The sequence below is a fragment of the Entelurus aequoreus genome, linkage group LG27 (genome assembly GCF_033978785.1).
Source record: "Entelurus aequoreus isolate RoL-2023_Sb linkage group LG27, RoL_Eaeq_v1.1, whole genome shotgun sequence".
Taxonomy (NCBI): Eukaryota; Metazoa; Chordata; class Actinopteri; order Syngnathiformes; family Syngnathidae; genus Entelurus; species Entelurus aequoreus.
Genome location: NC_084757.1, coordinates 31,493,127 through 31,517,072, shown reverse-complemented (window position 1 = coordinate 31,517,072; position 23,946 = coordinate 31,493,127). Strand labels below are relative to the sequence as shown.

The following is a 23,946-nucleotide window of genomic DNA, read 5'->3' as shown; positions in this document are numbered from 1 at the left end:
CTCACTACACCGGTATGTTTTAGCGCTTTCATGGCGAGTTTACTGACAGATATACTGTAAGTAAGAACTTTACACTACTTTATATTAGAAATGGTCTCAGCGGAGGATGAATGTCCCATAACAAGAAGATAAAGAAAAAGAAGAAGCTTATCGACTATTTTTCAGGATTTATGCAGATTCCAAATACAGATCAGCAGGTACCGGAAGGTAAGAAAAGTTGCTTTTGCATAATATTGCGAAACAAAACGCCTGATAATATGTCTTACCTTATACTATAAGTCGGGAACCTTTTTGGCTGAGAGAGCCATGAAAGCCAAATATTTTAAAATGTATTTCCGTGAGAGCCATATAATATGTTTTAACACTGAATGTAACCAAATGCAACCCTTTTTTAGTAAGACCAACATTTATTTGAGTATAATAGGTCTCTTATTATTTTTAATATCATTGTTATTCTGAAGCTAACCAATAATAAATAAAATACTTCTTACCATTAATGCGACTTCTTGAACAGGTGTGGTAGAAAACTGATATTTTGACACTGTGATTAAACGCGTAATTAGGTAGGTATTAGGTAGGTAGGTAGTTGGGTAGGTCTTTATTGTTATTGCACAAGTACAACAAAACGTTGTTTTCAGCACAAACCCGTGCAAGATTAGACAAACAAACAGTGTTTAGGGTCACAGAACAGCTATGGGGAAAAAACTCCAGAGCAAAGCACATATACGTATCACAACATACAACTCGAGACTTGCAACAGAGGGGAGGGAGTGGGGGGTACGGTGTCAGGCTGCAGTTCTTCGGGCACTGCCCAGCCGTCCATCACCCCTAAGGGATTCGCGTCAAGGCCGTTGGATGAATTATTCATTACTTATCGTGTTAAGCAATGTCAGCTAAGATTTATCTGAGAGCCAGATGCAGTCATAAAAAGAGCCACATCTGAATCGAGAGCCGTAGGTTCCCTACCCCTGCCTTATACACACAACATAATAATACTCCTATGTTTAATTCGCCGACAATCCATCAAGCGGTGCTTCATAGCTTACCATACTCGCACTAAAACATTTTGATAGATTTTTGAGCGCTGTGTGTAATGTTCTATATTTTCAAAGGAACATATAAAATGTCAGTGGTGTTTACTTGAGCCATGTTGCCATCATATTGCAGTCTACATGTATCTCTTATGTTTGACTGCCATCTACACTTATCATTACACCATGTAGCAAATAAAATTGCTTCGAGGTCGGTAAGCAAAAGCAGAATTATTACGTACGTCAGGCGCACCGGGTTATAAGGCGCACTGTCGAGTTTTGAGGGAAAAAAGGGATTTGAAGTGCGCCGTATAGTCCGGGAAATTCGGTAGTTTGGGCGAGCAGGCAGTTTGCCAGCACATGTAAGCACGTAAAGCTGCGGAGTCATGACAGTGTGACATGTTGTGCTGTAAAGCTGTGTCATGCATGCATGTGATTGCACCATTAAAAACCGCCATTGTCTTTATATTAACAAGAGCGCTGGCACTTTGATAAACAAGTTGAGACGCACTATTGAATTCAGGTGAGAAGTAAAGTACAGAGGTAGCGTTTGTTGGACTGAAAAATTCCATTACATTAATCATTTATATGCCGTTTAAAACTTTAAATATTCTCAATAAAAGGGTTTTGTGTTAACCTTTTTTGGGTTTACGTAGTAAGTTGATTTAAACTGTTTAACATGTGAACCATGTTATTCATATGGTTCTGTTTTCAACTGACCATTTGGAATGGATTGATGACATGAATGGATTGATGACATTGATTGATTGATTGAGACTTGTATTAGTAGATTGCACAGTACAGTACATATTCCGTACAATTGACCACTAAATGGTAACACCCGAATACGTTTTTCAACTTGTTTAAGTCGGGGTCCACGTTAATCAATTCATGGTAGACATCACTATCACTATACTGCACTCTCTATATGACTTCCAAGTCAGTGATTTTTTTGTGGGCCCCGGTACACTGAGTTTGTGTTGCTATAGTTTAAATACGGTTTAGTCTACTCAGTTTTCAATGATTTACTACTATCAATGTGTATTACATATTGTATTCTACACACATCAGTGACAACTTTATGTAATCTGCACAATCCTATAAGATCCAATAGAAGAGCTGTGGTACAATGACGCCTTTACAAAGATATTTTGATTGACACTGTCAGAAAGGCATCCAGTGAACAATATTGTGGTGGACATTGTATCAAAAAACTACACTGGATCATACTTTAGGTCAGGGGTGTCAAACTCAAATACAAAGTGGGCCAAAATTTAAAACTGAACAAAGCCGCGGGCCAAGGTTGAACAAATTAACCTTTTAATAGGGACCCAAACAAGTTTTGAATTGAATATTGAACAAGCAAGGCTTACATAACTTTATAGTGACATGCAAAATCGAGTTTCAAATAATAATAATAATAATAATTAAAAAATATCAATGGCATATCAAATACAATTTAAATAAAAATTGAATGCCTCTTTTCTATTTGCAGCCTTCTGAGGTAAATATCAACATTAACTTTTTCCACAGGCTAATAAATTTGAAAATAAAATAACAACAAATAAACCAACCATTCGGGACTTTAAACTGCTCAGTTTGCAACACACTGATCTAATCTGACGTGCCCAAGCCAGATACCTGCCATCTTTTCCTGGATGCTAGTTCATTAATGTCGGGGCTCAGGCTTTGAGCTGAGGCAACCTTCATTATCAAACGAAGGTGTTCATCAGCACCTATCTCGGGCTGCCTTTAACGTCGACTATGAGCTGTCGTCACGTCTGCTTTTCATCCATTCCAACAACGTGCCGGCCCGATCACAAAATATGTGTGGCGTCTGTATGCACAAACATGTGAGTGCAATGCATACTTAATCAACAGCGATACAGGTTACACTGAGGGTGCACGTATAAACAACTTTTACACTGTTAGATATATATACGCCACACTGTGTGAACCCACACCAAGCAAGAATGACAAACACATTTTGGGAGAACATCCGCACCGTAACACAACATAAACACAACAGAACAAATACCCAGAACCCTTTGCAGCACTAACTCTTCCGGGACGCTACAAAATACACCCCCTGCTACCACCCAACCCCCCCCCCACACACACACACACACACACCTTGTAGCGTCCCGTAAGAGTTAGTGCTGCAAAGGGTTCTGGGTATTTGTCACAGTGTGGCGTATATTTCTAACAGTGTAAAAGTTGTTTATACGGGCACCCTCAGTGTAACCTGTATCGCTGTTGATTAAGTATGCATTGCATTCACTTGTGTGTGTGTGCAGAAGCCGCACATATTATGTGACTGGGCCAGCACTCGGACTGGATGAAAAGCGGACGTGACTATTAACGGGAGGGGCAGTGAAATTGGGAGTCTCCCGGGAGGGTTGGCAAGTATGAGAATTACCGGTGAATGAGGTGTTACCGCGGCACCGTCGCTGTATATAATCGACGGGCCAGCTCCAGTGTTAATTTGATATCGCCTCAAGGGCCAAGTGAAATTACACGGCCCGCGGGCCAGAGTTTGACACCCATGCTTTAGGTGATCTTCATTGGCTACAAGGAATGGAACTTTAGTGTCATTGCACTTGAAAAGTACAACAGAATTTGTTTTCAGTACAAATAACCAAAAACAGACCTACAGGTCTGATTTACTACGATCCAAATACCACGCGCTAAACAGCGTGTGCAATCTATTAAATAGCGTGTACTATTAGTGGAAAGTATTGTGTGTGTGATCTACTAAGACTGTGTGAACATTTCAAAAGTGGTGCAGCCTGCCTTATTTAGATTAGGATTTTGAGTATACTACGGGGGCATCACTAAGGAGACACTTGATCATTTACTGCACATTCAGTGCACAAACATAGCAAAAATGCTATGTTTTCAACCGAGCAGGAGACATGTACCACTTTTTTATTGACATTTTACAAGCAGTCCAAAGTGCATCTACAACGGAACCCACTTTATTTTTATTTTTATTTTTATGTTTATTTTTATTTTTATTTTTATTTTTATTTTTATTTTTATTTTTATTTTTATTTTTATTTTTATTTTTATTTTTATTTTTATTTTTATTTTTCACTCATGGGGAGAGGCTGCACTTAATGTGCTCCAGATGCAAAAAAAGGCATACTTCAAGAATTTTTATTATCATATAGGAAATATGTTAATAAATATACTAAGTGAAAAAAACAAACAACATAAAAAACCACTCAAGGAACCCGTAAAGCATCAATTTAATTTGTTTTAATCAGCCGTTTATGTCACCCAGCATACAGCTATTACAATTATAAAAGGGTGTTGCTGAAAAGATTATGTGTTGGGGGGGGTTTCCGACAGTCCAAATTTGTTGACCCTCACACACTATATGACGGAGGATTCTCTGTCAATCGTCAAGCACCGAGTGTGTGTGAGTTTGCACATTCTTTTCAGACGTGCTAAATAAAACTAGGGCTGCAACTAACGATTAATTTTATAATCGATTCATCTGTCGATTATTACTTCGATTAATCGATTAATAATCGGATAAAAGAGACAAACTACATTTCTATCCTTTCCAGTATTTTATTGAAAAAAAACAGCATACTGGCACCATACTTATTTTGATTATTGTTTCTCAGCTGTTTGTATATGTTGCAGTTTATAAATAAAGGTTTATAAAAAATAAAAATAAAATACATTTAAAAAAAATAAATAAATAAAAATTGCCTCTGCGCATGCGCATAGCATAAATCCAACGAATCGATGACTAAATTAATCGCCAACTATTTTTATAATCGATTTTAATCGATGTAATTGATTAGTTGTTGCAGCCCTAAATAAAACGCTAAATATTGCTGGCAAAACGGTGACGAGTGTTGATGAATCACATTGCGCGTGCTGAATAAAACAAAACAAAATAAGGTTTTGAGTGTTTCAAATAGAGATGAGTTGTGGTCCAGCTGCAGAGAGTTCATGTCGGCCATCCGGCGTGGGAACGGGCTCAGTGATGATGATGATTATGGCGAAAGGGGTGTCCGTACCATGGAGGAAGTTGCACTTATTATGTGGCTAGACAGCTCAGCTGCACTGACGTCCATTCAGAAACAGGTTAGGGATGACCTGAGAGGTCAAGGTCAGGAGTGTGGTGGGGGCAGTGGGTTCTATTGTGCGAGTGTGTGTGTGTGTGTGTGTGTGTGTGTGTGTGTGTGTGTGTGTGTGTGTGTGTGTGTGTGTGTGTGTGTGTGTGTGTGTGTGTGTGTGTGTGTGTGTGTGTGTGTGTGTGTGTGCATCCCCCAGCTGGCTGACTGTCTGTAAGCTGTCTCTGTGTTTGCTTATTTTATAAGCTGCTTCTTATTGCTTCGCTCCACGGACAACTTGAAGCAAGGGAGAAAACAGGGGAGTCGATGGGGTGGGGGTGGGTGGGGGGGGGTGGAGGAGCCAGCTACCCTACCACCCACTGCAGCCTCTGGCCTGTCTCGAGGAAAACCAGAAATCAGTCCTGCATCTCCGGTAGCCCACCCCGCTGGTCAAACAACCCCCCCTTGCCCCTCCAGCCCCACAGAGTGAAACCCAGTCAGACACTTTGACAGCCCCCACCCCCTACCTCCACCCCGTCTGTCTCAGTCTGCTGCCTCCTGTAATTTAACATGTCAGCTCAGGGTTCATCTCGTGTGCACCCCAAGTAGGTAGCTGGTGCACCTTCTACACTGCACGGGCTGCAGCATTGCATATTGTATTGTGTAAAAACAGTAAACTGGAAAATAACGCTTTAAAAAGTTTCATTGTAAATTCACAGCAAATTAACGGCTAATAATTGCATTACTTTCACAGTAACTTTTATAGTAATTTACTATGACATAGGCGGTAGAAAATGGATGGATGGATACATTTGGCCACCTGCCTTGCCTCCCATATGAACTTAAAGGCCTACTGAAATGATTTTTTTTTTCATTTAAACGGGGATAGCAGATCCATTCTATGTGTCATACTTGATCATTTCGCGATATTGCCATATTTTTGCTGAAAGGATTTAGTAGAGAACAACGACGATAAAGGTCGCAACTTTTGGTCGCTGATAAAAAAAAGCCTTGCCTGTACCGGAAGTAGCGTGACGTCACCAGAGGAAGGACTCCTCACATTCTACCATTGTTTACAATGCAGCGAGAGACATTCGGACCGAGAAAGCGACGATTACCCCATTAATTTGAGCGAGGATGAAAGATTTGTGGATGAGGATCAGATGTTTGATGAAGCTCTGTGTCTATCTATCACCACTACTGTTTTCTGTTTATTTGTTACTGACTGTGGCAGGACACCTTTGCCTCTGTTTCACTTTATGTTGCTGGTAAATAATATGGTTGTAGTAGTAGGCTAAAGTTACATTATTTAGTATACACTAATTAAAGGGGCAGAGCTTTGAGACATTTTAGCTTTTATATTTTATAAGATATATTTTTTGTAGGAACCACAATCACTAAATATATTTCAGTGAATAACTTATTGTTCAAATCTGTATATAAATATGTACATAAAGTGTTGTAATTATATTGTAAAATGGATGGATGGATGGACGTTTAAAACAAAACTGTTATTATTAATTAGTAAGTATACATTTTTTGAGCCTTTTTAGAGAAAATCAAATCATTGTAGTAAATTATGCAAATTACTTGATGATTTCATGTGACCACGCCCATAGCCACGCCCATAGTCACGCCCCCACCGCCACAGGTATCTTGGCAGTTTATGGGAAACACTGTATTCTATTCTATTCTATTCTATTCTGAAGACTGACCGCAGAGTTTCTGTCTTCACAATAAAAGTGCTGCTCCATCCTGCCTGCGCTAACAAAATAAGAGTCTCCGAAAGCGAGTGCAAACAAGTTAGCAAGCCACAGAGTTTACCGCCAATGTATTTCTTGTAAAGTGTATAAAAACGAGCAAGATGCGAAAACCAACCAATTGGACAGAAAGGAGGACTTTTTTTCTCCTCCGCAATATAAAATCGAAAATGTGGAAGTTATCAGCACGACTGTCAATCTTGTCTGATTGCAATCAATGCAAGACATCAGAATCAGGTAATACACCAACTTTTATTCTTGTCTTCATGAAAGAAAGGAATCGATATGTTAAACATGCATGTATTTTGTACACCTTCAACATGTGAACAAAAACAGCAAAATAAATGATACATGTACCGTCGTGGTCAAAAGTTGACATACACTTGTAAAGAACATAATGTCATGGCTGTCTTGAGTTTCCAATCATTTCTACAACTCTTATTTTTTTGTGATAGAGTGATTGGAGAACATACTTGTTGGTCACAAAAAACATTCATGAAGTTTGGTTCTTTTATGAATTTATTATGGGTCTACTGAAAATGTGAGCAAATCTGCTGGGTCAAAAGTATACATACAGCAATGTTCATATTTGCTTACATGTCCCTTGGCAAGTTTCACTGCAATAAGGCGCTTTTGGTAGCCATCCACAAGCTTCTGGTAGAATTTTTGACCACTCCTCTTGACAAAATCGGTGCAGTCCAGCTAAATTTGTTGGTTTTCTGACATGGACTTGTTTCTTCAGCATTGTCCACACGTTTAAGTCAAGTCTTTGGGAAGGCCATTCTAAAGCCTTAATTCTAGCCTCATTTATACATTCCTTTGCCACTTGTGACGTGTGTTTGGGGTCATTGTCCTGTTGGAACACCCAACTGTGCCCAAGATCCAACCTCCGGGCTGAAGATTTTAGGTTGTCCTGAAGAATTTGGACGTAATCCTCCTTTTTCATTGTCCCATTTACTCTCTGTAAAGCACCAGTTCCATTGGCAGCAAAACAGGCCCAGAGCATAATACTACCACCACCATGCTTGACGGTAGGCATGGTGTTCCTGGGATTAAAGGCCTCAACTTTTCTCCTCCAAACATATTGCTGGGTATTGTGGCCAAACAGCTCAATTTTTGTTTCATATGACCACAGAACTTTCCTCCAGAAGGTCTTATCTTTGTCCATGTGATGTCAGATGAAACAAAAATTGAGCTGTTTGGCCACAAGTGTATATAAACTTTTGACCACGACTGTATATATCTATATATATACATGAGGTGGATAACCTCGACTTGGGCATTTAAAAAGGAGCTTCTGAAAAAGTGTGGGCACCCCTGATATAAAGGAACAAGACAAATGTATTAAAATGAAATACTAACAATCAGTATCAGGCCTTCACAAAATAACTACCGTATTTTTCGGAGTATAAGTCGCTCCGGAGTATAAGTCGCACCGGCCGAAAATGCATAATGAAGAAGGAAAAAAACATATATAAGTCGCACTGGAGTATAAATCGCATTTTTGGGGGAAATGTATTTGATAAAAGCCAACACCAAGAATAGACATTTGAAAGGCAATTTCAAATAATTAAAGAATAGTGAAGAACAGGCTGAATAAGTGTACGTTATATGAGGCATAAATAACCAACTGAGAACGTGCCTGGTATGTTAACGTAACATATTATGGTAAGAGCCATTCAAATAACTATAACATATAGAACATGCTATACGTTTACCAAACAATCTGTCACTCCTAATCGCTAAATCCCATGAAATCTTATACGTCTAGTCTCTTACGTGAATGAGCTAAATAATATTATTTGATATTTTACGCTAATGTGTTAGTAATTTCACACATAAGTCGCTCCTGAGTATAAGTCGCACCCCCGGCCAAGCTATGAAAAAATCTGCCACTTATAGTCCGAAAAATACAGTAACTGAGAAAATAAAATTAAAGAAAATATCTAAATTGTGCAAATACCCGTTATTCATTCATATACTCGATGTATTAAAATATACACATTAAATATCTATTGCCTCTGAATGACCCACTTTTGGATCGTGACCCACCAGTTGAGAGTCACAGCTCTTCAAGCTTAATGGTGCACGGGCAAATGTCCTCTCTACAAAACAATGCGGTTTTATATTTTCATTGTAACCGTGTGGCGCTGACACAAATATTAAAAGTCCCTTTCTTTTAAGACGGGGCACTGCAGTATGTGCTAAAAAAAAAAAAAGCGGAAAAAATATGGAGGACGGGAGACGCGCTCCCATTCTTCATCTGAAGGGGTACGGGACTTCTGCTTCATTAGAGCGTCTGAAAGAAAGAAGCGATTTCCCCTCATCACCTCAATGGACGACGCCCCCTTTTTCCCCTCGCCATCGCCTGGAGGGAGGAGGTGGGGGTTGAGGGGAACGCTACACCACTAAACCCTGCCCAATCTCCTCCAGCTCCTCATCGTCTCAGGTCTCGCGTTGAAATCAAGCTTAGTGATGGCAGTTTTTGTGACCCCCGTCCCCGCGGCCCAAAAGCGCTCCCCTGCTCATTCACTCACCTTGTTCACACACACACACTAGCCACCCACTGCTTAAATCCCTATCAGCATGTCAACGTAAATGTCCTCCCAGCTGGGGTTGACACACATGCGTGCACACAAGTGCACGTGCAGGGCGCACACCATCTTTTGATTGACTCTTTTCGCCTCACGTTTTGCTCTCTTATCCCCTTCCACCACCTCTCCTCCAGACTACATCCGCACCCGCTCCACTCCCTCTGTTGCCTACTACGGCTTTTATTACTATATTATCATATATATCTTTTTGCTTTCTTCAAACGCCACTCTACACCCCGGGCAACGCTTGCAAGCTCAACTTTCACATCTGTGTGATTAAGAAGTCGCAGGGAATCTCTGCATCCTCTAAATTTGTCACGGCAACAGCTCCGGTCAGTTTATTTCAGGGGTCACCAACGTGGTGCCCGCGGGCACCAGGTAGCCCGTAAGGACCAGATGAGTAGCCCGCTGGCCTGTTCTAAAAATAGCTCAAATAGCAGCACTTACCAGTGAGCTGCCTCAATTTTTAAAATATTATTTATTAGCAAGCTGGTCTCGCTTTGCCCGACATTTTTAATTCTAAGAGAGACAAAACTCAAATAGAATTTGAAAATCCAAGAAAATATTTTAAAGACTTGGTCTTCACTTGTTTAAATAAATTCATTAATTTTTTTACTTTGCTTCTTATAACTTTCAGAAAGACAATTTTAGAGAAAAAATACAACCTTAAAAGTGATTTTAGGATTTTTAAACACATATACCTTTTTACCTTTTAAATTCTTTCCTTTTCTTTCCTGACAATTTAAATCAATGTTCAAGTAAATTTTTTTTTTTTTATTGTAAAGAATAATAAATACATTTTAATTTAATTCTTCATTTTAGCTTCTGTTTTTTCGACGAAGAATATTTGTGAAATATTTCTTCAAACTTATTATGATTAAAATTCAAAGAAATTATTCTGGCAAATCGAGAAAATCTGTAGAATCAAATTTAAATCTTATTTTAAAGTCTTTTGAATTTCTTTTAAAAATGTTGTTCTGGAAAATCTAGAAGAAATATTGATTTGTCTTTGTTAGAAATATAGCTTGGTCCAATTTGTTATATATTCTAACGGAGTGCAGATTGGATTTGAACCTATTTAAAACATGTCATCACAATTCTAAAATTAATCTTAATCAGGAAAAATTACTAATGATGTTCCATAAATTATTTTTTTTATTTTTTCAAAAAGTTTTTGAATTAGCTAGTTTTTCTCTTCTTTTTTTCGGTTGAATTTTGAATTTTAAAGAGTCGAAATTGAAGATAAACTATGTTTCAAAATTTAATTGTAATTTTTTTTCGTGTTTTCTCCTCTTTTAAACCGTTCAATTAAGTGTAAATATCATTAATTATTAATAATAACATAGAGTTAAAGGTAAATTGAGCAAATTGGCTATTTCTGGCAATTTATTTAAGTGTGTATCAAACTGGTAGCCCTTCGCATTAATCAGTACCCAAGAAGTAGCTCTTGGTTTCAAAAAGGTTGGTGACCCCTGGTTTATCTGCTAAGAAAATCAGCAGCTGGAATATATGCGGTGTGAAATAAAGTCCTATATTTTTTTTGTACCGTATTTTTCGGACTATAAGTCACAGTTTTTTTCATAGTTTGGTGCGACTTATACTCAGGAGCGACTTATGTGTGAAATTATTAACACATTACCGTAAAATATCAAATAATATTATTTGGCTCATTCACGTAAGAGACTAGACCAGTGGTTCTTAACCTTGTTGGAGGTAACGAACGCCACCAGTTTCATATGCGCATTCACCGAACCCTTCTTTAGTGAAAAATAAAATGTTTGTTTTTTTCAAATTCAAGAAAAAGTCATATGTTTTTTTACTGGTGCACAAAATGAACCGTGCATGAACATCACCTTGTTCAAAAAACAAAACCAACACAGTGCATGAACTCACAACAAATTACACACCTTACACACATTACCATGAATTGATTAACGTGGACCCCGACTTAAACAAGTTGAAAAACTTATTCGGGTGTTACCATTTAGTGGTCAATTGTACGGAATATGTACTGTACTGTGCAAACTGTACTGTTTCATATCATGTATTCTCTTCCTTTGCAATCTCCTAGTAAAAGTTTCAATCGATCAATCAAACAACCTGCAAATCAGATGAAAAATTAGAGGCAACATTATTTGGGGGTATCCATAATACGCCGATAGGGAGAAGTTTATATTTACACGATAAGTCGGATGTGTCTTCACGTCTGTGGCGGAACCCCTAAGGCCGACTCACCGAACCCTTAGGGTTCGATCGAACCCAGGTTAAGAACCACTGGACTAGACGTATAAGATTTCATGGGATTTAGCGATTAGGAGTGACAGATTGTTTGGTAAACGTATAGCATGTTCTATATGTTATAGTTATTTGAATGACTCTTGCCATAATATGTTCCGTTAACATACCAGGCACGTTCTCAGTTGGTTATTTATGCGTCATATAACGTACACTTATTCAGCCTGTTGTTCACTATTCTTTGTTTATTTTAAATTGCCTTTCAAATGTCTATTCTTGATGTTGGCTTTTATCAAATACATTTCCCAAAAAATGCGACTTATACTCCAGTGCGACTTATATGTTTTTTGGGGTCACATTGAAATGTCCTTATTTTTGAAGGAAAAGCACTGTACTTTTCAATGAAGATAACTTTAAACTAGTCTTAACTTTAAAGAAATACACTCTATACATTGCTAATGTGGTAAATGACTATTCTAGCTGCAAATGTCTGGTTTTTGGTGCAATATCTACATAGGTGTATAGAGGCCCATTTCCAGCAACTATCACTCCAGTGTTCTAATGGTACAATGTGTTTGCTCATTGGCTCAGAAGGCTAATTTATGATTAGAAAACCCTTGTGCAATCATGTTCACGCATCTGAAAACAGTTTAGCTCGTTACAGAAGCTACAAAACGGACCTTCCTTTGAGCAGATTGAGTTTCTGGAGCATCACATTTGTGGGGTCAATTAAACGCTCAAAATGGCCAGAAAAAGAGAACTTTCATCTGAAACTCGACAGTCTATTCTTGTTCTTAGAAATGAAGGCTATTCCACAAAATTGTTTGGGTGACCCCAAACTTTTGAACGGTAGTGTAAATTTGTGGTATCATCCAAAACTAATGTAAAGCATCCAAACAAGAGAAGAATAAGTGATTATTACATTTGAACAGAAGTGTAGATAGAACATGTTAAAAGAGAAAGTAAGCAGATATTAACAGTAAATGAACAAGTAGATTAATAATCCATTTTCGACCACTTGTCCTTAATAATTTTGACAAAATAATAGAAAGGAAAATGACACAATATGTTACTGCATACGTCAGCAGCTAAATTAGGAGCCTTTGTTTGCTTACTTACTACTAAAAGACAAGTTGTCTAGTATGCTCACTATTTTATTTAAGGACAAATTTGCAATAAGAAACATATGTTTAATGTACCCTAAGATTTGTTGTTAAAATAAAGCGGATAATGCAATTTTTTGTGGTCCCCTTTAATTACAAATGTACCGAAAATTATCGAAATACATTTTGGTAAAATATTGGTATCGGGACAACACTACTAGAGACGCACATGGCGAGGCTGCATCCTATCTAATGAATAAACCCAATGTTTATCATTTGATTTACACATTTGTCTTGAGGCACACAAGTCCTTCATTTTGCTTTTTTTTTTTTTTTTCTCCCCCATCAGGCGCACCGAGGACAGCACAGGGGTCCTTGCTTCTTGCACGTGGCGAGATTGGAGGAGAGCGGGCATGCGAGGAACACGGTGTGTGTGCGCGCACCTATGATCATCTTGACACAATTATGCTAACACATTCTTTTCGGCTCTTGTGCATCCGAACTTGACTCCTGTGTGCAAGTTCATTGTTATTCATTTGACTGTCATCCCGTGAGCCCTGTGAGACTCCTCCAGTCTGGGATTCCCAGGCAGGACACACACACACACACACACACACACACACACACACATTGTTTCAGCAGCAGGATGTTTAATGTGTGTATTCACGGAGAGTGCAAGTGTTTGACCCTCATGCATGCGTACATATGTGGATTTACTTTAAAAAATATATCTCAACAGCACACGTTTTAATCAGGCACTTAAAGGGGAACTTTTTCTGGAATTTTCCCTTAATTCAAAATCCTTATGTAAGACAAAAACTTGGTTTTTCTTTTGGGGCAGCGTAGTTATGGTAACATGTGTTATACTTTGTGGAAGTTGCTTCCCAGCTGTTCCACTGTTTGACACAGCACCAAAGCCAAGCGTGCAGTTTTTAACCAGGTTTTAAAGGCCTACTGAAACCCACTACTACCGACCACGCAGTCTGATAGTTTATACATCAATGATGAAATCTTAACATTGCAACACATGCCAATACGGCCGGGTTAACTTATAAAGTGCAATTTTAAATTTCCCGCCAAGCTTCCGGTTGAAAAAGCCTTTGGAGGATGACGTATGAGCGTGACGTAGCCCGGGGAACAGAGGTATGCCTTCCCCATTGAATACAATACAAAAAAGCTCTGTTTTCATTTCATAATTCCACAGTATTCTGGACATCTGTGTTGGTGAATCTTTTGCAATCTGTTTAATGAACAATGGAGGCTGCAAAGAAGAACGTTGTAGGTGGGATCGGTGTATTAGCGGCTGGCTGTAGCAACACAACAAGGACTACTTACTTGGATAGCAGACGCCTAGCCGATGCTAGCCGCGGCCACCGCACGGATGATCGGGTCACCCGTCGATCGCTGGAACGCAGGTGAGCACGGGTGTTGATGAGCAGATGAGGGCTGGCTGGCGTAGGTGGAGCACTAATGTTTTTAGCATAGCTCTGTGAGGTCCGGTTGCTAAGTTGCTAAGTTAGCCTTAGCGTCGTTAGCAACAGCATTGTTAAGCTTTGCCAGGCTGAGATCTATTAACCGTGTATTTACAGGTCCATGGTTTAATAGTATTGTTGATCTTCTGTCTATCCTTCCAGTCAGGGATTTATTTATTTTGTTTCTATCTGCATTTGAGACAGATGCTATCACATTAGCTCATGCTAAAGAGCTTCGTCGATGTATTGTCGTGGCGATAAAAGTCACTGTGAATGTCCATTTCGCGTTCTCGACTCTCATTTTCAAGAGGATATAGTATCCGAGGTGGTTTAAAATACAAATCCGTGATCCACAATAGAAAAAGGAGAGAGTGTGGAATCCAATGAGCCAGCTTGTACCTAAGTTACGGTCAGAACGAAAAAAGATATGTCTTGCACTGCATTCTAGTCCGTCACTCTAACGATCCTCATCCACGAATCTTTCATCCTCGCTCAAATTAATGGGGTAATCGTCGCTTTCTCGGTCCGAATAGCTCTAGCTGCGTTGAAAACAATAGGAAAATATGAGGGAGTGAACAACTGACAACGTCACGCTACTTCCGGTAGGGGCAAGGGTTTTTTTTATCAGAGACCAAAAGTTGCGAACTTTATCGACGTTCTTCTGTACTAAATCCTTTCAGCAAAAATATGGCAATATCGCAAAATGATCAAGTATGACACATAGAATGGATCTGCTATCCCCGTTTAAATGAAAAAAATTCATTTCAGTAGGCCTTTAATGTACATAGATTTGAGCACAAGTTCTCTCTCCAGCAGGACGCAACTTTTCAGCCACGTCCGTATCCTCTCTCCCCTCCTGCTCCCAGCCGCTTACTGTTAAAGACATCAGATGATTAGATTAACACGTACCACCTGTGAAATCTAATCACCTGCCAGCTGTGTCTCGCTGTCAGCCCATGCCCCGCCCCTATCCGATGGTGCTCGTCCTCAGCACCATAGACAGAGGCGGTGACCTTTGCTCCTGTAGGCGCCCTGGCCACACCTCCCTCCACATACTAGTATAGCGCTTTTCTACCTTCAAGGTACTCAAAGCGCTTTGACAGTATTTCCACATTCACCCATTCACACACACATTCACACACTGATGGCGAGAACTGCCATGCAAGGCCCTAACCACGACCCATCAGGAGCAAGGGTGAAGTGTCTTGCTCAAGGACACAACGGACGTGACGTGGTTGGTAGAAGGTGGGGATCAAACCAGGAACCCTCAGGTTGCTGGCACGGCCACTCTCCCAACTGCGCCACGCCGTCCCCAAGTTCAGTTGGTACAGCAACTTGAGGGTTCCAGCTTTTTCCATCCTAGTCACTGCCGCTGTGTCCTTGGGCAAGACACTTTACTCTTGCACCCAGTGCCACCCACACTGGTGTAAATGCGGCTTAGATGGTGATAATTGTTTTCACTATGTCAACTTAGACTTAGACTTCCTTTTTATTGTCATTCAAATTTGAACTTTACAGTACAGATAAGAACAAAATGTTGTCGCATTAGCTCATGGTAGTGCAGGATAAAAGAGCAATAAGGTGCAGATATAAATAAATAGATTACTGTACAGATAAATATATTGTACTTTTGCATATGCATCCACGTTTATGGATGGATGTTATATCGTCTTTATATTCCAGCCAGTTAATCCATTTTTGGGAGGAATTGAGGGGATTATTATGATGCGTTCAAGAGTCTTACGGCCTGAGGGAAGAAGCTGTTACAGAACCTGGAGGTTCTGCTACAGAGGCTGCGGAACCTTCGAGTCTCGAGAGAAAAAGCACTATATACATATACTTCACTTTTTTTTATGCATTCAAAGTCTTTAAATACAGCAAGTACAAGTTGGCTAATAACGCCGATAGTGAAGTGACTTATATTTATATAGCGCTTTTCTCTAGTGACTCAAAGCGCTTTACATTGTGAAACCCAATATCTAAGTTACATTTTTAAACCAGTGTGGGAGGCACTGGGAGCAGGTGGGTAAAGTGTCTTGCCCAAGGACGCAACGGGTAGTGACTAGGATGGCAGAAGCGGGGATCGAACCTGGAACCCTCAAGTTACTGGCACGGCCGCTCTACCACCCGGTAATAGAAGTACCGTATTTTTTGGACTGTAAGGCGCACTTAAAATTCTTTCATTTTCTCCAAAATCGACAATGCGCCTTATAACCCGGTGCGCCTAATGTACGGCATGACTCTGGTTCTGCTTATTGACCTCGATGTACCAAGCTGATGTTCTTGTTTATTTTTTGCTTTGAAAATGTAACTGTGAGCAAGTTGCAAACAGCCCTTAAAAGTCATCCAGCTGCTATAAAATACAAATATAATATCGCTGAATAGACGATATGCCTATTATTATTTATTTATTTAAGCCCAAATATGTTGACAGAGGATTCTTTCACTATCCTTTGTCTTTGCAACCCGATTGCCTCCTTTCTCACAGCCATGTAGCCTTAAAGGCCTACTGAAATGAAATGTTTTTATTTAAACGAGGATAGCAGATCCATTCTATGTGTCATACTTGATCATTTCGCGATATTGCCATATTTTTGCTGAAAGGATTTAGTAGAGAACAACGACGACAAAGTTCGCAACTTTTGGTCTCTGATTAAAAAAAAGCCTTGCCTCTACCGGAAGTAGCGTGACGTAGTCAGTTGATCGCCTCCTCATATTTTCCTATTGTTTTCAATGCAGCTAGAGTGATTCGGACCGAGAAAGCGACGATTACCCCATTAATTTGAGCGAGGATGAAAGATTTGTGGATGAGGAACGTTAGGGTGACGGACTAGAATGCAGTGCAAGACATATCTTTTTTCGCTCTGACCGTAACTTAGGTACAAGCTGGCTCATTGGATTCCACACTCTCTCCTTTTTCTATTGTGGATCACGGATTTGTATTTTAAACCACCTCGGATACTATATCCTCTTGAAAATGAGAGTCGAGAACGCGAAATGGACATTCACAGTGACTTTTATCTCCACGACAATAGATCGGCGAAGCTCTTTAGCTACTGAGCTAACGTGATAGCATTTGGCTCAAATGCAGATAGAAACTAAATAAATAAACCCCTGACTGGAAGGATAGACAGAAGATCAACAATACTATTAAACCATGGACGTGTAAATACACGGTTAATAATTCTCAGCCTGGCAAAGCTTAACAATGCTGTTGCCAACGACGCTGAAGCTAACTTAGCAACTTAGCAACCGGACCTCACAGAGCTATGATAAAAACATTAGCGCTCCACCTACGCCAGCCAGCCCTCATCTGCTCATCAACACCCGTGCTCACCTGCGTTCCAGCGATCGACGGCGCGACGAAGGACTTCACCTGATCACAGATGCGGTTGGCGGCTAGCGTCGGCTAGCGCGTCTGCTATCCAAGTAAGTCCTCCTTGTTGTGTTGCTACAGCCAGCTGCTAATACACCGATCCCACCTACAACTTTCTTCTTTGCAGTCTCCATTGTTCATTAAATAAATTGCAAAAGATTCACCAACACAGATGTCCAGAATACTGTGGAATTATGAAATGAAAACAGAGCTATTTTGTATTGGCTTCAATGGGCTACCGATACTTCTGTTTCACTGGCTACGTCACGCGCATACGTCATCATCCAAAGGCGTTTTCAACCGGAAGTTTAGCGGGAAATTTAAAATGTCACTTTATAAGTTAACCCGGCCGTATTGGCATGTGTTGCAATGTTAAGATTTCATCATTGATATATAAACTATCAGACTGCGTGGTCGGTAGTAGTGGGTTTCAGTAGGCCTTTAAAATAATTATTTTGCGAACAATAAAGGATTATATTTGCATCTCTTCCTCCCAGTATTGTGGGTGTCCTAATAATCAGCATATGCATGAAGACAGACATGCTGAAAGGATTGTGCTCTGTATTTTTCTCATTTGCGTCAGCAATCAAGTTTGCACCTTGTTTTAGCACACACAAACCTTTAGTTGATAAGGCAGAAGTATGTAAACATGCATAGTTTGTGCGCTAAAAAGTGGGTTGTATAGGTTTTTACGTCGTTTTTCTACGGGACAACAACTCCCCTTTTTACTAGGTTGTTGTTGTAAAAATGTACTAACAGTCCTGGGAACAACCACGCAGTCATTTAAATGATCGGTCCCATTCTACTTACACAAGAAGTCCATAAAGACAAACAAAGCATCAAATACCCCAAGCCCTCTTCCACTTCTCTACACCCCTATTTGAGTGGGGGTTCCCATAGCAATACGTTGTGGCGCTCCGTCGGGAGGCCTGTAATGTTCAAGTCACGGTCACTAATGGTAGGAGGGACAGTCGCACAATGCAGCCCGAGAAGTCCGATCTAATGATGGATGTCTTTGCATGCCTGCTTGAGCACACTTAACATCTAAAAGTCTGGTTTCAGTGGACTAGTGTGAGCGCCCTGCCAGTTCTTACTGATAACCACCACCTTAAGTAGAAAAAATACAAAGAAATGCTTTAAATAATCCAGAGAGCCAATGCTCATGTCACTTGGATGGTTCATGTAATTACTGTAATGGGATCACGCCTCTTCACAGTTATTAATCATAACTACTACCTTTCATAGTTCAAATAACCAACACAACTTAGAACAAGACTTCCACAAATTAACAAAATCAAAGCCGTAGATGTGTCAGAAAATGAATGGAAAAAGGATTGATCCTCCCACCATGTATTATTCCGAACTGCCACCTTGCACAATAGAAAAAAAATAAAAAATAACATGAATTAGTACATAAAGTCACAGTATAGACGTGCCATGTATTGTAATTAGAGATGTCCGATAATATAATATAATATGTTTTTCTTTAAAGTTAAGACTAGTTTAAAGTTATCTTCATTGAAAAGTACAGTGCTTTTCCTTCAAAAATAAGGACATTTCAATGTGACCCCAAACTTTTGAACGTTAGTGCATTTTTTTTTATTTTTTTTTAAATTAAAACAGCATAAAAAACATAATATATACATTATATATCAATATAAATCAATACAGTCTGCAGGGATACAGCACACATGATTGTATTTCTTTATGACAAAAAAAAAAAAAAAAAATTGTTTTTGTTTTTTTTTACTACCCCCAGGGGGGGCAAAGAGATGGATAGCAGACGCGTTAGCCGCCGAACTCACCTTAACTTCTTCCGTCTCGCCGACCGCATCTGTGATCGGGTGAAGTCCTTCGTCGCACCGTCGATTGCTGGAACGCAGGTGAGCACGGGTGTTGATGAGCAGATGCGGGCTGGCTGGCGTAGGTGGATAGCTAATGTTTTTAGCATAGCTCTGTGAGGTCCGGTTGCTAAGTTAGCTTCAATGGCGTCATTAGCAACAGCATTGTTAAGCTTCGCCAGGCTGGAAAGCATTAACCGTGTATTACATGTCCATGGTTTAATAGTATTGTTGATCTTCTGTCTATCCTTCCAGTCAGGGATTCATTTATTTGTTTCTATATGCAGTTAAGCACGATGCTATCACGTTAGCTCCGTAGCTAAAGTGTTTCGTCGATGTATTGTCGTGAGATAAAAGTCACTGTGAATGTCCATTTCACGTTCTCGACTCTCATTTTCAAAAGGATATAGTATCCGAGGTGGTTTAAAATACAAATCCGTGATCCACAATAGAAAAAGGAGAGAGTGTGGAATCCAATGAGCCAGCTTGTACCTAAGTTACGGTCAGAGCGAAAAAAGATATGTCTTGCACTGCATTCTAGTCCGTCACTTTAACGTTCCTCATCCACAAATCTTTCATCCTCGCTCAAATTAATGGGGTAATCGTCGCTTTCTCGGTCCGAATCTCTCTCGCTCCATTGTAAACAATGGGGAATTGTGAGAAGTCTTTCCTCCGGTGACGTCACGCTACTTCCGGTAGGGGCAAGGCTTTTTTTATCAGATACCAAAAGTTGCGATCTTTATCGTCGTTGTTCTATACTAAATCCTTTCAGCAAAAATATGGCAATATCGCGAAATGATCAAGTATAGAATGGATCTGCTATTCTCGTTTAAATAAAAAAATGTCATTCCAGTAGGCCTTTAAGACACCATTGTCATCTGAACAAACGCTCCCGTTTTACAACTTCTGTTTTAAATTCAAAATCAAAACAGGCAATACCGTTCCCTTTACTTACACCTATCTATGTCACACGCAAGCACAAAAACACCGACTTTTTGCATCATAACATACCCTAACACACATCCTCCATTACATTTGTTGACAATCCATGTGCGGCCAACTGGAGTTATTTTCTTTTTTCCAGTTTGGAAGGTCACTCAAGGGCAATGTCTTTTCATTTTCAACTGCCTCGTGTCTTCTTCGCACCTTATATCCACACAGTATGTGTCGCGACCTATACGCTGCGCGTATACGTCCGCACGCTTGCTCGCGGAATATGTATTGTCCAAGCTATCAAAGCGCCGTCAAACCGCATCAACGCAGTCAAGCGTCGCCACGACACACACATATAAGACACTCACACCTGCGCTAATACACACACAGCGGATCATTTGGCCAGTGAGTGTCGGAGCTAATTGAGGCTGTGCTATAATTAGTATGCAGGTGGCAGGCAACCAGCTCAGAAGATCTAACTGAAAACTTGAGTGGGGTGTGGGGGCGCCCTCTTCATCCACTGCTCCTGCACCCAAACCTCGATGGGACGTCAGGCGGCGGACACGCAGCCTGAATGGCTCGCTGAGTTAAGAGCTCATCCCCTCCCCCTGAAGAAGCTGCTCCCCTCGGTTCTCAGACCCTCTGAGGGGGTCCCTGACACCCTCCTTGTCAGCCTGCACTCTGCATAAAATTACACCCAAAACCCTCTTTAGTGTCTCGTCTCCTCCCCCCCCCCCCCCCCCCCCCCACACACACACATATTTTTGTACTTGTTACCTTCTTGAGACCACTACCTCTTTAGGACCACCCTTTCTAGATATATAAAGATTTGTATTTACAACATTAATAATATATACATAATATGCAAATATAAAAAAGGTAAGCTTTTAGTTTATTTTTTTATTTTTTGTCGGTAATTGGTTTTTAATCTTCATTATTTACTTCAAATTATATCAGTATGTCTCTATATACATATTTATTTATTAATTTGTTATTATTTTTGGCCAAAAAGGGCGCATTTCAATTTCTTACACACACTTGTTATTTCATATGTTGACCAGAGGGGGAGCACTTAAAATGTTTACACGCGCTTGTTATTTCATATGTTGGCTAGAGGGGGATCACTTAAAATGTTTACACACACTTGTTATTTCATATGTTGACCAGAGGGGGAGCACTTTTAAAAGCGACACACTGTCTATTTGGAAAAAACCTTCCTTTTTGGGACCACCTTAATTTTGATAGATTTCACCACCAGGGGTGCAAATGAGACATTCTCTATTAGATGCAATGGTTTTCTGTATTGGGACCATGACTTATGTCCTAACTTGTTCACCGGTCCTCATATGGAAGGTACTTTTCCTTGTTGAAGTCTCAAGAAGGGTAGAAATACAAGAACATACACACACACACACACACACACACACACACACATTTTTGTAAGTGTTACCTTCTTGAGTCCTCCGAAAAATGCCTACCTTTTTAGGACCACCCTTTCTAGAAATATAAAGATTTGTATTTACAACATGAATAATATATACATACTATGCAAATATAAAAAAGCTTGTTGTGAAAAGAAAAAGGTCATAGTTTCACAAGAAAAAGTTTTTGCAGTACTATAACAAAAGTCGTAATTTTACTCAACGCAAGTCAAAATTTTATAAGAAAAACTGAACATATGTGCAGTATTATGATGAAAGTTGGAATTGTACTCTATAACAGTTGCAATTTTACAAAAAAAGCTTAAAATTTTGGCAATTTTATGAAAAGAGTCGTAATTTTACTCGACAAAAGTCGCAGTTTTATAAGAAAACGTAAAAATTGTGGCACTATTACAATAATCATCAGAATTTTGCTTGGCAAAATTATTACAAAAGTCACAATTTTACTCAAAGAATGTCACCATTTTACAAGAACAACAAATAGATTGGCAATATTGTGATAAAATCCTAATTTTATACGACAAATGTCACCGTTTTGCATTAAAAAGTAATATTTTTACATAAAACAGTAATAATTTTACCAGAAAATATGGCAATATTACAGAAGCAGAAAGAATATGAGGAATTGTTCCCAATTTTATAAGAAAAAAATCGACACCTTGTAAGAAAAACACTGCTTTTAGTTAATTCATTTATTTTGGATTTTTTTGTGTGTAATTGGTTTTTAATCTTCATTATTTACTTCAAGTTATTACAGTATGTCTCTATATACATATTTATTTTCTTTCTTGTATTAATTTTGGCCAAAGGGGGCGCATTTCACACACTTGTTATTTCATATGTTGACCAGAGGGGGAGCACTTCAAATGTTTACACACACTTGTTATTTCATATGTTGACCAGAGGGAGAGCACTTTAAAAACCGACACACAGTCAATTTGAAAAATCCCTCCTTTTCGGGAACACCCTCATTTTGATAGATTTCACCACCAGGGGTGCAAATGAGACATTCTCTATTAGATGCAATGATTTTTCCCTATTGGGACCATGATTTATGTCCTAACTTGTTCACTGCTCCTCATATGGAAGGTAGTTTTCCTTGATGATGTCTCAAGAAGGGTAGAAATACAAGAACACACACACACACACCTCTTTAAGTGACTGTATTCCAAACTGAATTTATTCAGGACCTCCTCTCCTCAAATCCTGCACATTTCCGCTTCACATTTTACCTCTAAATCTCTCCCACTCAGCCTCCTTTATATTCCCCACATTACCGCTCCCATTCTCGTTCTTCCTCCTCCTCCTATTCACAAGGATATTGTTTACATCTGTTTTCTAATCACCATCAGAGCCTCTCTAGACTTCACAGATGTTGCAATAATGCAGAGGGATTAGCAGGTTTAACACCGAGGCTTATTTAGGGAGAGTTTCTTCCCCTCTTGGGTAAATCCCGCCTGTGGGTCTTGTCTTTGACCTCTTCTTGCCTTTCTATGCTCTGTCTTGTTGCACCAGAGATCTTGTGTCAGAGCCAGAACAGAAGATTCAATATTCAGACTCAATATTGTGCAAACAGCAAAACGTCGTCCTGCAATCAGACGTGTCAGAGATAGAATCTAACGTAACAAATAAAATACTTAATAGCCGCAACTGGTTGTATGTGTTAGTGTGTTAAATTTGCTTTATATTAAGATAGACATGGCTTTTGAATATGTTTTTTTTTTTTTTAAATCAATTTATTTGTATTTTATTTTGAGAAGGTTAATAGTTTGGACATGTTTTATTTATTTTAAATGCACATTCATGCTTGCCATCTGTAGGTCTATACCAGGGGCCCCCAAACTACGGCCCGCGGGCCGGATACGGCCCCCCAGCGTCCAAAATCCAGCCCGCGGGAAGTCCCAAGTTAAAAAAAAAAAAAAAAAAAAAGGTTTGTTTTATTTATTTTTTATTTTTTATTTATTTATTTTTTTTAATTTGTCCTTACTAGTCCTCCAGCGTCCAAAATCAGGCCCACGGGAAGTCCCAAGTATAAAAAAAAAAATGTATTTTTATTTTTATTTTTTTATTTTTAAATTATTTTTTT

General features: G+C 39.4%; 1 long non-coding RNA gene across 1 annotated transcript in view; it reads left to right on the top strand.

Annotated features, from left to right (window-relative positions):
* Window positions 1-23,946, top strand: part of LOC133644038 (uncharacterized) — a 107,543-nt gene that overhangs the window by 77,410 nt on the left and 6,187 nt on the right. Inside the window, exon 4 of the long non-coding RNA XR_009824723.1 lies at window positions 13,146-13,223. This is a non-coding gene — a long non-coding RNA (uncharacterized LOC133644038). The remainder of the gene's footprint in view (window positions 1-13,145; window positions 13,224-23,946) is intronic.